Raw genomic sequence first — 15,964 nt, 5'->3', positions numbered from 1 at the left:
CATACTACCCAGTAGGAGTTTTCCCAATACTTCACTAAATTACTGAGCCAAAAACAACATTTACAAAATTCTTTGTTGCGACAACTTCAAGTTAACTCTAACTTGAATACTACACTCAAAGTACCTAGTACAATTTCTTCTAGATAAAGCTAAAAGGTACAACTCAAAAGCCCTCCTACAATAAAACTAGAATAAAAGACAGACACTTGGAACTGGTTCTTCTATCTGGTTCATGTAGCTTCAGGTTTGCACACGTGAATCACATAGGAACTGCTTGCAAAATGCCTTACTATTTTACTCTCAACTCACGTTTAAATTCAGCATTTATGCGTGCCTGTAAAATGAGGATATCCTGTAATATATAGAGTTAGTATAATAGAAAATAACTAGAGTTCTAATGCTATACTCTTCCATGGTGGAAGAGTTCTAGTTATCTTTAACTTCTAACTCCTCCCTTATCTAGGATAGAGTTCTCTTCGAGTAAGGAGTCCTTCTCCTTAACACTGATGCAACCTTTTCGTTCAAGAGATATCAGATATAACCACTTAATCTTATCACTTTCACGTGCATGTCTTGTGCTCGAATCTGCCCGTGTCTGTGTACACTGTGTATGAACTTGGTTCATGCTTGAGTTCCTTTGTCAATCATCAAAACAAACTTACTTAGGCCAACAAATTTCCCTTTTTTGATGATGACAAACTTTGTGCTTTTAATAAGCATAAGACCTGTTTCAACTCATCTCAATATCAACACAATGTTAGAACACTTTTTATTTTTAAAGTCACAAATCATCAAGGACCAGGTTACCCAAAGTAAAAAGCACAACCTATCTTCCCCCTTTTGGCATCATCCAAAAGTTGCATAATTATGTTAGATAACCAGATTGATAAATGTGTTGGATTTATGCATTTTGCAAATGTCGATATTTGTTTTGTTTCTAGAATAAATTAAGTTCCGTTTTTAAAGCTAAAACAGAAGCTAAAGTTCCATTTTAGAAGCAAAAACAACACTAAACCTGTGCACTAAATAGGGTAAGAAAGGATCTGTATTCTTTTATTTTGCCAAACAAGTAGTAAACACTTTTACAGTATACTGTGACAAACTTCTCACTTTCAAACATAAATTGACTAAAGGCTATTATTATTGGCAAAAAATCAAATGTAGCGAAACAATAATCCAGATCCTTGGAACTTTTGTTCAATGATGTGATCTAGTTTCTCAATTATCTCGGTCGTGAAGTAATTCTTCCAATCTCCAACTTACCATGTAAAGTTCACAGATATGGATCGAGCTCTGTATATCCTCCAATGGAGGATTTAGTAGCTTCTGGAAAGTGAAGCTTGTAGAGAGAGAGGACTGCTGAGAGTCTTTCTATTTGTGAAAAAATAAAAAAGTGCTGATATAATATATTTGGTAAAGATATATACATGTGACTTCCACTAACTAATTAAATTGTAAACTAATACTAACTAATGTCACCTAACTAATGCTGACTCAGCCTATTTACAAGAAAAGATAAATACATTATAGTCTTAATAGAAACCACGACGTTACTGCTACGGCAGAGTCACCAGAGCAGCCGTCGGGCAAGTAGAAGGCGCAGGGGGGTCGATGGAAAACCAAAGCTGCAAGCTGCTGCCCAATGCCAATGTGGTGCAAAGAGATGAGACCTTCCTGAAGCTTGGTACGCACGAAATGGCAATCTACTTAAATGTGCTTAGTTCTTTCGTGGAACACAGGGTTCCTAGCAATATGCAGAGCGGAGAGGCTATCACAGTGCACAGGTATTGGCAAACAAACTAGCACAATGAGTTCTTCAAGTAGTCTTGATAGCCAAACAAGTTCACCAACAACTTTTCTAAGGGCTCTGTATTCTGCTTCTGCTGAGGAGAGGGATATGGTTTTCTGTTTCTTGGACTTCCAGCTGATGGGGCTGCCACCTAAGAACACAACATAACCAGATACTAACCTTCTAGAATCAAGGCAGGCTGCCCAATCAGAGTCATAATAAGAAACCATTGAAAGATTATCTGCATTGCTGAAATATAGACCCAGAGTAGGATCTTTCTTCAGATACCTCAGCATATGATATGCTGCCTGTAAGTGGGGCTCCCTAGGATCTTGCATAAATTGGCTAAGATGTTGGAACCCATATGCTATATCTAGTCTAGTATTAGTAAGGAAATTCAATTTTCCAGTCAATTTTCTGTAGAATGTAGGATCAGACAATGAAGCCCCCTCTTTTACTTTCAGCTTTACTGTAGGATCAAGGGGAGAAGTCAAGGCTGGAGAATGGAGACACTCATATTCCTTCAACAAGTCTAAAATAAATTTTCTTTGTGAAATGATGATAGCATCTGATTTGTAAAGAATTTTCAGTCCCAGGAAGTAATGTAACTGCCCCAAATCCTTAATTTTGAACTTGTAATATAGGAAAGCCTTGAGCTAGTTAATTTCTTCAGAATCAGTCCCTGTGAGCAGCACATCATCTACATATACTGCAATAAAGACAATGGAGGAACCTTGTTTTCTATGGAATAAAGAGTAGTCATACATGGAATGTGTGTACCCCCTTGAGTACATGACTTCAGTCAACTAATCATACCATTGCCTGCTTGCCTGTTTCAGTCCATAAAGGGACTTGTTCAACCTGCAAACCAAACCCGGAGAGTGTATTTCAAGACCCGGAGGAGCTTGCATATACACCTCCTCATGCAAATATCCATGGAGAAATGCATTATTCATATCCAATTGTGAGATTTCCCATTTTTTCTTTGCTGCTATGGTAATGAGGGACCTGACAGTGGTCATCTTGACTACTAGGGAAAAGGTCTCTGTGTAATCTATACCAGCTTGTTGAGTATACCCCTTTACAACTAATCTTGCTTTGTATCTTTCTACACTTCCATCTGCTCTATGTTTTACTTTATACACCCATCTACACCGAATGGTCTGTTTTCCTTTAGGTAAGGGGACTAGATCCCATGTGTTATTAGCATACAAGGCTTCAAACTCCCTTGTCATGGTACTATGCCAAGCAGGATACATAGCTGCTTCTTCATATGAAGTTGGTTCTCTATCATTACAGATGTTCTTTATAGTGTGCTGACTATCAGGATGTAGGGCATCATAAGTAATATGATTATTATGGGAAAACATGGCATGTGGGGAGAAGTTAGAGTTAGATTTTAGGTTTGGTACATTGCAAACATAATCATTCAGATGTGAAGGGAGTTTGTGTTCCCTATGAGATTTTCTGAAACCTACTGGTTCCTCTATTAGTTATTGAGGTGAGGTCATATCCTGAAAATGTTCAACTGGAACCTGTGTCTCATATGAGGAAGATATAGATAAGGAGGTGACATGTGATGCATCAGAATTTGGGAAATTGGTGTTCTCATGATCACTAATGTTGTGAGATATACAAGTATCAGTGTGATCAGGTAGGATTATTAGTAAGTGGTGCATTGTGAAAGATAGGTGGAATGTTGTTTACAATAGGATTGAAAGTGAAAGAAAAAATTGACTCATAGAAGGAAACATCTCTGGAGATATGTATTTTCTTAGTGACCAGACTTAGCACCTTATACCCCTTTGTGCCAAAAGGATATCCTACAAATACATGTAGGGTAGTTCTTAGTTCAAGTTTATCTCTGAGAGGCTTTGGTACAGTGGGGTAACACAAACACCCAAAACTCCTCAAGTGTGAATAGTTGGGCTTCTTTTTATACAAGAGTTCAAAAGGGCATTTGTTCTTTAGAGGAGTAGTTGGGAGTCTATTAATGAGAAAAGTTGCTGTAAGTATACATTCTCCCCAATATATATCAATGGTAACTTAGATTGAAAAAGCAGTGCCTTGGCCACTTCAAGGAGATATTTTTGTTTTCTTTCCACCACTCCATTTTGTTGTGGTGTGTAAGGACATGTCTTATGGTAGTTTATTCCCTTTGATTGAAGAAAGGATGTTGCCTCATTGTTAGTAAATTCTAGACCATTGTCAGACCTTACACATTTAATAGTGGTTTGGAATTGATTTTCTACCATACTTACAAAAGCCTTTATGACTTGTAGGGCATTCCTTTTGCAACTCAAGAGATGTGTCCAAGTAGACCTATTATAATCATCTACCAGGGTAAGAAAATATTTGAAGTTATTATGTGTGACCACATGATAGTGACCCCACGATCCACATGGAGTATTTCAAAAATTTTAGTAGTGTCAGTTGTTCTCTAGGGAAAAGGAAGTCTAGATTGTCTGGCCATAGGGCAAATGTTGCACATAAAAGGTTGTTTGGCAGAAAAAATTACAGGTATAGTAGGAATCCCTTTCATTTTGTTGAAGGGTACATGACCAAGTCTGAAATGACACAACAGATCTACATTATCACTAAGAGATGAACTAGAAGACAACCCAGAAACACTGTCTTTATTATTGCAATTGGAATTATTTACATTAGGAAATGGACTGTAGGAATGGGATAGATAGTGCATAGTATTCACATTATCAGCATGAACAGAAAAACAAGGAAGATCACAATTTTGTTCTGGTGTAAGACTATCTTTCTTCAGGCACTCAGAATAGAGAAAGTACAGCCCATCATACAACTTACCAATCTCCAGAAGCCTCTTCAGTGAAGGGGCCTGCAGTAGACAGGAAGTGTCAGAGAAGGATGCAATACATTTGAGATGTACTGCTAGAGAACTGATAGACACTAGATTAAACTTGAAGGATGGAATGAACAAGACTTTGTATAGAATAATTTTAGGTGTTAGAGATACATCTCCAATTTCAGTTACTTTAACTTTGTAACCATTTGAAAGTTTAACTAACATGGGATATGGTAGGCTTACTATGTTTTGCAGATGAGTTTTGTTAAAAGCCATATGGTGTGATGCCCCAGAATCTAATATCTATAAGTCAGCTTTTGGAATAAAACATTTGCATGATGGATTATCAAAATCAATTAAAGAAGTGCAAGCAATCATACATGCAAAGTTGACAAATGCTCCACTAGACATGTTTGCACTGACTGAATTCTCTCTAGTGTTTCCCATCTGAAAATGCTGTAGTAAGCTGACAATTTGTCCATATTGCTCCTTCGAAAGGCTCATGTTTTGATTTTCTCCTTGGTGTTCTACCTCCTCTCCTCTTTCTATGTTTGTGACTGCATTTGCCATGGCATTTTTCCTTTGTTGAACCTTGTGTTGTTATTGTATCCTTGAGAACTCTGCTTGTACTGTTGTGGCCCTTGATTAAAACCCTGAGGATATCCATATAACTTGTAGCACTTGTCTTTGGTGTGACCTTGTCGTTTGCAGTAGTCACAAAAAGGTCGAGGTCTGCTATTTGCAATTTGATTTCCAGTTCCAGTTGAGTAGTTTGTCTTGAAGGTTCTTCCTCCTAGATTGACATTAAATGCTGTGGAGTCAACATTTAGTTGATTTCTTGGCCTAAACTCCCTCTGCTTTTCCTCCTGTATCAGAAGGGCAAATGCCTGTGCCATGGACGGCAAAGGATTCATCATAAGTATACTTCCTTGAACAACCGTATAGACTTCATTGAGTCCCATTATAAATTGTATCAACCTTCTATCTTGCTCTGCCTTATGCATGCTCTCCTTCGCTCCACAGGTACACACACAACTGCAATGAGTTTTGATGCTGAGAGTGTTCAATTCTTCCCAAAGCTTCTTCATTTTTGTGTAGTAGCCAGTGATATCAAGCACTCCCTGACTCAAATCATTAATTTTTTCTGAATTTGATACAGTTTAGCTCCATTTGTCTGATCATATCGATCCTCCAGTTCCTTCCACAGCTCAACAGAGTCATTTACATATTCAACGCTGTCGGCGATGTCCTTCGACAGAGAATTTAAGATCCACAATGTGACCATATCGTCACACCTTTCCCACTGACGAAAATGTGAAGACGTTACATCGGGTCTCTTACTATTGTTTTTCACTAAAAGGGATCTCAATACGCTTCTTCTCCAGGAACGATATTCAATTCCATCAAATGGAACCAGAACTAGTATGGAACCAGGACTATCAGAAGGATGTATGTAAAGAGGGCTACTTGCGTCGATCACCGTCTGTGTTGTCGCCGTTGTGGTTATCTCTTCAGTCTGTTCTGTGATTGCCATCGAAATTATATGAAGATAGTTGAATCGATCTTCGTGTGACTGAGATTTCTTCTATTTGTCGACAAATCGTCACTGCATATATTCGATTCAAGTTTTTCCCAAACTCTAATTGATGTAGGAAAAACCCTAGATTGTTAGGTGGCTAGAAACAACAGAATAAGAAAGATAGAAACAACAGAATAAGAAAGGGCGTGATCGATGATAGAACCTCCGCTCTGATACCATGTTAAGTTCACAGATATGGATCGAGCTCTGTATCTTCTCCAATGGAGGATTTAGTAGTTTCTGGAAAGTGAAGCTCGTAGAGAGAGAAAGAGGACTGCTGAGAGTCTTTCTATTTGTGAAAAGATGAAAAAGTATTGATACAATGTATTGGGTAAAGATATATACATGTGACTTTCGCTAACTAATTAAATTGTAAACTAATGCTAACTAATGTCACCTAACTAATGCTAACTCAGCCTATTTACAAGAAAAGATAAATACAGTAGTCTTAATATCCCCTCGACAAAAAAATACTTTATTTTCCACTCCAGTCGACAATTTCTCATTCTTGGTCACCTCCAAGTTGCTCAAATTCTCAAAGCTACACAATTTTACGATTTGATCCACCACTCCTGATGTTTCTTCCTTTGTAGAGAATGGACATTCCAAGAATTCAACTAAGCGTTTCAGCTAAATCTCGGGTTTCTCTTTAATTTCTTCATACATCAGAAAAAGTACTCTTGTTGGATTTTTTAAACTTTCTTTCCAGTAATCTAATACGTGATCCCAAAATGGACCCATATGGCTCACCCCCTTACAGAAAAGATCAAACATTTCTTCAACAGAATTGGTTTATATATAACTAAGTCCTAAATTGTTTGGGAAATGATACATAGAAATAAAAGTGTCCCTAGGATTCCTACACAGGTAAATAAGCTTGCTTTTCGAATCTTGGATAGATTTTGGTTATGATGCATATGGCATATGAGTTGACAACAACCTAGGTGAGGTAAAGGATGAGAAATCAGGGACTTTTCCATCAAAATAAAGCCTTAGTTCCAAGGATGGAACAAGATCATGAGGGTTCTTGAAAAGTAAAGGATGATCTTGTCCTGAAAAAGGATAGTGCATACGGTTCACTAGAGCAAACACCGGTGTTTTTAACCAGGTAGTTCCTAATTTAGGAGTTGTAATATGGCCATTATGTTGGCTAATGGAGTCCATATCACATAGCATAAACATCTTTGCAAAGTGTAAACTTTGTTGGCAATATTCTTTGGGACCCAAAAATATTGTATTGTGTGGTGGATATCATTTGCACAAGTTGTATCTCTTCTTTTACACCTAAGATGCCAAGACTTTTTTACCTATAAAAGGAAGGTCATTAGTTTATTTTTGACATACCAACAAGACTTAGAGTCTTCATTTCTTGTTTCTTTCTTTCTTCCTTTATTAAGAGTATTTTGTATGAGAGTTAAGTGTTGGGAAGCACTTGTGTGAACCATTTCTTTGGAGTGATCTTGTGAGGTTATTCTCTTAGGGTATTTGGGATTAATTAGAGTGTTTACTCTAATTTTGTACTCTCTTTTGTACTCTTATTATTATAGTAAATTGTTCCTCTCCGCTTGTGGACGTAGGTCACTTTGACCGAACCACGTTAAATTTGTGTCTTCTTTATCTACTTTAATTGTCGTTGTTATCAACTTTCATTGTCTTTGTTATTGTCATTATACCGTTGTTTGGCTAAATTCTGTACTACCCGGATTTTCGATCCTAACAAATTGGTATCAGAGCCGGATCTAACCGGGTTAGTTTTAATAGCCAAAATGACTCTAACAAAGACCTATGTTGAGTAATTTGACCGAAGTGCAAACTTCGGAATGTGGCAATTAAAGATGGAAGCTATCCTAATTCAGGATGGCTTAGACTTGGCATTGCAAGGAAAGGAGAAGAAGCGGGATAAAATGACGGATGAGGAGTTTACCGTCATAGACAAAAGGGCAAAAGCATGTATCATTTTAAATCTCTCAAATGAGGTTTTACGTGAAGTTTCTGTAGAAACCACAGCTAAAGGCATGTGGGAAAAATTGAAAACCTTATATATGAAGAGGACGGTAGAAAATAGACTTTACCTGAAGCAGAAGCTTTATACAATTCGTATGGGTGAAGGTACCTCTATTCTCTCTCATCTTGACACCTTTGATTCCATTCTTATGGATTTGAGTAATATAGATGCTGAAATTAAAGATGAGGATCAAGCCGTGTTACTGCTTTGTTCTCTACCCCCATCTTTTAAGCATATAAGAGATACTATGCTTTATGCAAAGGATAATATCTCTTATAAGGATATTAAATCTATCTTAAAATCAAAAGAACAGATAGATAGTGATATTACTGGGGAAGCTAGTGGAACTCAAGCGGAAGTTGGCTTGTTTGTTAGGGGCAAATCCGACTCCATATCCAGATACAATAATTTAGAGTGTCGCTATTGTCATAAGAAAGGTCACAATATCTCCGAATGCTATAAGCTGAAAAATAAAGAAAAGCATAAGGAAAGGTAAAATGAGCACAAAAATACTGACACTGCCGAAGCAAGTATAGCTGCTGATGAGACTGAGGGAACTATTTTTTTAGCAACTAATAATAGTTTCAAATCTAATAATGAGTAGATTTTAGATTCGGGTTGTTCTTATCATATGTGTCACAATCGGTATTTATTTACCACATATGAATCTATTGGAGGTGGAGTTGTCTTGATGGGCAACAATGCTGCCTGCAAAGTTTTTGAAAAAGGTACAGTCCGAATCAAAATGTACGATGGTGTGGTGAGAATTCTCACTAATGTTAGACATGTTCCTGACTTGAAGAAAAATCTCATCTCTTTGGGCACTCTAGAATCTCTTGGGTGCAAGTACACAGGTGAAGGTGGAGTTCTGAAAGTTTCTCATGGTGCTCTTGTGATCATGAAAGCACACAGATCTGGTTCGTTGTATACTTTATTGGGATCCACTGTTATAGGCCTTACTACAGTTTCGGTATCAGACAACTTGTCTGATTTTGATGGCATTAAATTTTGACATATGCCCATTGGGGCTTTTGCGGAGAAGGTGGAGAAAATTTACTATATCATCCAAAATTAGGCCAAGGTGGAGATTTATAACATGGTCATTATTTTGGCTAATGGAGTCCATATCACATAGCATAAACATCTTTGCAAAGTGTAAACTTTGTTGCCAATATTCTTTGGGACCCAAAAATATTGCATTGTGTGGTGGACATCATTTGCACAAGTTGTATCTCTTCTTTTACACCTAAGATGCCAAGACTTTTTTGCCTATAAAAGGGAAGGCCATTAGTTCATTTTTGACACACCAACAAGACTTGAGTCTTCATTTCTTGTTTCTTCCTTTCTTCCTTTATTAAGAGTGTTTTGTATGAGAGTTAAGTGTTGGGAAGCACTTGTGTGAACCCTTTCTTTGGAGTGATCTTGTGAGGTTATTTTCTTAGGGTATTTGAGATTAATTAGAGTGTTTACTCTAATTTTGTACTCTCTTTTGTACTCTTATTGTTATAGTAAATTGCTCCTCTCCGCTTGTGGACGTAGGTCACTTTGACCGAACCACGTTAAATTTGTGTCTTCTTTATCTACTTTAATTGTCGTTGTTATCAACTTTCATTGTCTTTGTTATTGGCATCATACCGTTGTTTGGCTAAATTCCGCACTACCCGAGTTCCCGATCCTAACAGGAGTGGTAACAAGAATGATATCACTATCTTGAGCTTGAAATTGTTGCTGAAATGCAAGCACACCTTGGAGTGTCGTCACTATCTCGGTTCATCCTCTCGTAAACATTTGGGACGAATTGGTGGAAAATTTTGAGATTCCGACATTGTATTGTTAGAGGATGAATGCATATGAGGTGTTTCTTTTACCAAGGAAAAATATAGAGAAGTCCCTAGAAATGAATAAACTAGGAGAGATATATGTCCCATATTGACAACCTATGGATATCTTCCAATTAATTTAAGAAGGAATCAAATCTTGCTTTAAGATCTTGTTGGTTGTTAAATTCATAACTCCCTCCGTTTCAAATTAGACGATATATTTTTCTTTTTAGTCTGTTCCAAAATAAATGACACATTTCTAAATTTGAAAATAATTCAACTTTAAACTCTTCATTTTACCCATTTTACCTTTAATGAGAAGCTTTTATAATCACACAAATGTCATGACCCCACAAAACTTTTACTCCTTAAGCTTTTAAGACCACAAGTTTTAAAAGTCTTCTTCTTTTTCTTAAACTCCGTGTCGAGTCAAACTACCTCATCTAAATTGAAACGGAGGAAGTATTTGTTATTAAAAAGTTCTACTTGCAGATATTGGATGCTGCAATCAGTTATTTTTATTGAACAAGGCGTATGTAGGCCAATAAAATCGGGTTCAATTGAACCCATAACTTTTGATACGGAGTACCAATTTATATGCAAAAAATCACTAAAATCGCAATAAATTATCGATATGAACCCATAACTTGAAGGATATAATGAGTTCAGTAATAAGAACCTTAAAGGTTGAACTCATAGAGTTTGAATCGTGGATCCGCCTGTCTTGCATGGCAAAAGGCAATAAACTAACAACAACTTCATTAGTTTAATATACTACTTCCGTTCACTTTTAGTTGTTCACTTTTAACTTTGTACTCCACTTTAAAAAAATAAATGAAGTGTGTATTTTACAGTTTTAGCCATAATAATGATAACATTTCAAAAAGTCTTAAGTAATGATCGAGGAATGAATAGTTAATGATAAAGGTAAAACAGAAAAAAAAAATTATCTTTCACTTGATTTGTTAAAATCGACAAATAAAAATAAAAATATATTTTTAATGTAATAGACAAGTAAAAATAAACGAATGAGTATTACCGTAAAACACGAGTAGTTGGACATATGCATGCTTTAGAGTATCATAATTGTGAGCCTCTATATTGTCTTTCTCAGCCTTTTGTGTAAGATCAAGGGTAGTATCACTAGTATCTGTTATTTGATAGGTATAGTTATATAAAGAGGAAACTCCCTATAAACTTAAAAATTTGCATAAAGATTCGGTCCAAAACCATGCAAGTTACTTGTTACAACAGTCAAAATATAATCCTGTTTGAATCGTAGTGTTATAAGTCCTTATAAAACTTTTTTGTTTTTGTTGTTATTGCTAAACATGGGAAATGGAAGTTTAAATTCATCAAAAAGAGGAAATGGAAGTTTAAATTCATCAAAAATAGGAAATGGAAGTTTAAAACTCCGTAGGCCTCGTAAACGGACACTAATTAGGCAAACATATATTGGAGAGCTTTTGACAAAGTTAGCCGCTTTACAAAAGAGAAAATGACTCTCTATTAACATAGGCGGATCCAGGATTTAAATCTTATGGGTTCAATTTTTAAAGTTTTTAGCCTTGAACCCATTATATTTTTAAAGTTATGGGTTCGTATCTACTATTTTTGTAATTTTAATGAATTTTTACATATAAATTTTTACTCCGAGTTGAAAATTATGGGTTCAGTTGAACCCCCGAGTATATGCTACATCCGCCCCTATTTCTATAGCCCCTCAAAATTTTAATAGCTCATGTTTTTCCCCATTGACACGAAATGTCCTTTCGGCCCAAATATATTTAATAGCCCGAAATGTCTATTTTGTATATGTTTTGTATAGTGATAGTCTATTTTGTATATATTTTGTATAGTGACAATCTATTTTGCATATATTTTGTATAGTGACAGTCTATTGTATATAAATTGTATAGTGACAGTCTATTTTGTATATAAATTGTATAGCGACAATCTATTTTGTATATATTTTGTATAGTGACAGTCTATTTTGTATATATTTTGTATAGTGACAGTCTATTTTATATATATTTTGTATAGTGATAGTCTATTTTGTATATTTTGTATAGTGACAGTCTATTGTATATTTTTTGTGTAGTAGCAGTCTATTTTGTATATATTTTGTATAGTGACAGTCTATTTTGTATCCCGGACACTTTTATCTATCCAACGTGTATAGACTGTTGTATGATGTATAAAAGTGTGTATGTGTGTGTATATATATATATATATATATATATATATATATATATATATATATATATATTATTCTTTTACCTTAATCTTATCTATCCAATGTGTATAGACTATTTTGTATAAAAATTTATAATTAAGAAGATGCTGACATTTCTATTAAAACAAAAATCAAAGAACGGTAATGAACAAAAATAATAGGTCCACCTCACAAAAAGATTAAAGTAATTATGTTGAATCACAACTCATAAAACTCATGTTACTCTAATTAGTTTTTTTATTTATTTAAATTTTTTGCTATTTTTTAGTTTCTATTAAACAAGCATAAATTTCTTTCTGCTAATTGTAAGTGTTAGTAAATTTAAGGAACTCAATATTCATAATATGAAAAACTGGGTAGCATTCTTACGAATATTTAAAGGGTATTTTACACCTTTTAATTTTATCCATAAAACAAGAGACTGATTCAAAATGGTCCAAAATGACCTTAAAAAGCAAAATGTGACACTTATTCAGATTAGAGAAATATAAAGACGAAGCCTTTAAAAGAAAAAAGAAGAGAGAGAGAGAGAGAGAGAGAAATTAAAACTTGCTCATTTCACCGTAAGTTGATCCTTTTGGTTTTAGTTATATGAAATTTTTATTTCATTTCTCCATTTCTTCAATTATTAAAAAAGAAGTGATATCGACTTTGAAATAACTTTCAGTTGTCTACTAAATCCTGCAAATCAAATGGAGTTAAATAAGAAAATTGATTTATTTTTAAAAATTTAACAATTTATTGTGGAGAAATAATGAAGAGTAGTAAATCGAAATAGATTAAAAACTCTACTTTGCAACCTGAAGGGTTGATCAAAGGGGTGAGCGCATTTTTATTTGTGTAGCCAATATAATAAGTTTTTGGCTATAACATACATTCAAATTTAATAGTCTAGCGATTGTCTTAATTTAGTGTCGAACGACCATAAATGAAGTTTGCTCTCTGCAAAAATATAAACAACCGCCTAGCTGCAACGATCCAACCGATCGTTTTGAGTATTTGCATCTCGTTCAGCTATTTGAAGTCTTGTGTAGCATCATATTATGTATTATGACTGGTGTGAATCGTCGGTTTTGGTTTTCAGGTTATTCAGAATCGATTTGGAAGAATGAATTTCATTGTTGAAGCTTTAAATTGGAAGAGTTGACCAAGTTTGACTATTTTGTATTTGATCTCGGATTGGAGTTTTGCCAGTTTTGTTAGGTACGGATGGTGATTTTGGACTCGGACATATGCCCGGATTTATATTTGGATATTCCTAGAAGGATTCGACACTATTGGCTGAAGTTAGAAATTTAAAAGTTTGGAAAGTTCATACGTTTGACTAGGAGTTGAGTCTTTAGATATCGGATTCAGATTGTGTTTCCGGGATTTGGAATAGATTCATTATGTCATTTGGGACTTGTATGCAAAATTTGAGTTCATTCCGGGTTGATTTGATATGTTTCGGAGCGAGTTTTGGAAGTTGAAAGTTCTAGAATTCATTAATTTCGATTTGAGGTGTGATTCATCATTTCGATGTTGTTATATGTAATTTGAGGCCTCGAGTTAGTTCGCGTTATATTATAGTACTTTTTGGTATATTCGGATGGGGTCCTGAATGGCCCGGGTGAGTTTCGAACGAGGTTCGGATCATTTTCGTTTCATGTTGCATTACTGTAGGTATGTTGGTTCTGGTGCTTCCGCATCTGCGGAAGAATGGGCACAGATGCGGACAGTTGGTCGCAGAAGCGCAAACAGTCTTGGTTGGAGAAGATCGTAGAAGCAGAAAAAGGGGCGCATCTACGGCCTCGTAGAAGCGATGGTCTTGGGCGCAGGTGCGAGTTTGAGCGCAGAAGCGCGTTTGTCTTCGCACCTGCGGTTGCGCAGATGCGGATGGAGATCCGCAGGTGCGAGGCATCAACTGACTAGTGGAGTCTGCAGAAACGGCTCATGTGTCCGCAAAAGCAGAAATGGCTGGGTGGAAGCTTTTAAATCGAGATTTTGGTTCTTTTATTATATTTTGAGATATGGGAATCGGATTGAGGCAATATTTTAGGCGAATTTCATCACAAGAATTGGGGTAAGTGTTCTACACTCGATTTTGATTATATTTCGTGATTTTATCTTCATTTTTGGTAATTGGATTATGAGTTTTAAAGAGAAAATTGCGTTTTTTGTCTAAAACGTCATAACTAGAATGTTTTAGTTTTGAACATCGATTCAGAGTTGGATTTGAGTGAAACTAGTATGGTTCGATTCGTAATTGAATGGGTTATCGGATTTTGTAAGTTTAATCGGGTTCCAAAGCGTGGACCCAGGTTTGACCTTTTGGTCGATTTCAGGACTTTGATTAAAGATTCGACCTTTATCGATTGAGTTTTTTCCCTTTGGCATTATTTGATGTATTTGAGTTGCTTTTGGCTAGTTTCGAGCCGTTCGAAGGTCGGTACGCACTGGATGGTATTTTGGAGCATCGTTTGGCTTGCTCAGTGTTAGATTTGGTTTGTTTGAGGTAAGTAACACTTCTAAACTTGGTGTTGAGGGTATGAAACCCTGAATTGCGTATTATGTGATTGATGTTGAGGTGACGCGCATGCTAGGTGACAGGTGTGTGGGCGTGTACCGTGTGAATTATGATTTAGTCGATTTCATGGAACTGTATAGTTACCTAATCTTATCTGTAACCATGAAATCTCTACATACTAGAGCTTTTGAGTTGTGATTCATGCTAGAAACCATATTTAGGCCACATGCTTATTCCGTTGGGACCCATCGAGGTCATTACTGCTTTTGAATTATTTGCTTACATTTTAATTACATACTCAGTCATACGTATTCATTTGCATATCATATCTCAGTCTCTGTCACCATTTATTGATACATCATACCATCATTTTGGGCTGATTTTCATGACATTATGAGACCGAGAAACTAGAGAGATTGATGACTGAGTGAGACCGAGGGCCTGATGGTGATGATATTTATGGGATCGGGTTGCATGCCGCAACATGTTATATTGATTTATGCCATGATTGGCTTGTTATAGCGCTTGGGCAGAATGAGCCCCTCCGGAGTCTGTACACACCCCCAGTGAGCGCAGGTACCTACTGAGTGCGAGTGCCGAGCGATTGGGAGGATTGAGTGACTATGACGACTGAGTGACTGGGAGGACTGAGTGAATTGATACTCTGAGAGTATGCATATGGTTTTATCATTGAGTTGCATCGCATTGACATGCACACTTGACATACATGTATAGAGATGCATTATTCTCATGTTGTATGATATTGCATCATTCATGACTTCAAATACTCATTGACATGTATGCATAGAGATGTATTTTCCTCATGCCATTTGAAAATGAAACATTTACCTGTTGAAAGATTTTGGAAAAAATCACAGTTTTACAAAACATATTGATATTTTGGTAATTTCGGTAAAAGATTTGGGTTTTCACTGATATACTTGAAAAGCAGGCCAATTTTTCTGGAACTGTGAACGAGCTGAACATTTTATCTCTGAGTTACTTCTTTTATTACTTCCATTATGTTGTTATGAACTGTAGTTGGCTATTGGTGTTGGACCCCGACCTATGTTCCAGCTCATCACTACTTTCAACCTAAAGTTAGGTTTGTTACTTATTAAGTACATGGGGTCGGTAGTACTCATACTACACTTTTGCACCTTGCGTGTAGATATTGGATGTTGATATTGTTGTGATCGGCGGGAGCTGGA

At 36.0% G+C, this 15,964-nt stretch overlaps 1 pseudogene; it reads right to left on the bottom strand.

The window, feature by feature from the left end:
• Positions 1-341: 341 nt before the first annotated feature.
• Positions 342-15,529, bottom strand: LOC107802435 (cytosolic sulfotransferase 5-like; annotated as a pseudogene).
• Positions 15,530-15,964: the final 435 nt, after the last annotated feature.

This window comes from Nicotiana tabacum, chromosome 24 (genome assembly GCF_000715075.1).
Source record: "Nicotiana tabacum cultivar K326 chromosome 24, ASM71507v2, whole genome shotgun sequence".
Taxonomy (NCBI): domain Eukaryota; kingdom Viridiplantae; phylum Streptophyta; class Magnoliopsida; order Solanales; family Solanaceae; genus Nicotiana; species Nicotiana tabacum.
This window is presented reverse-complemented; position numbering and strand designations above follow the sequence as displayed.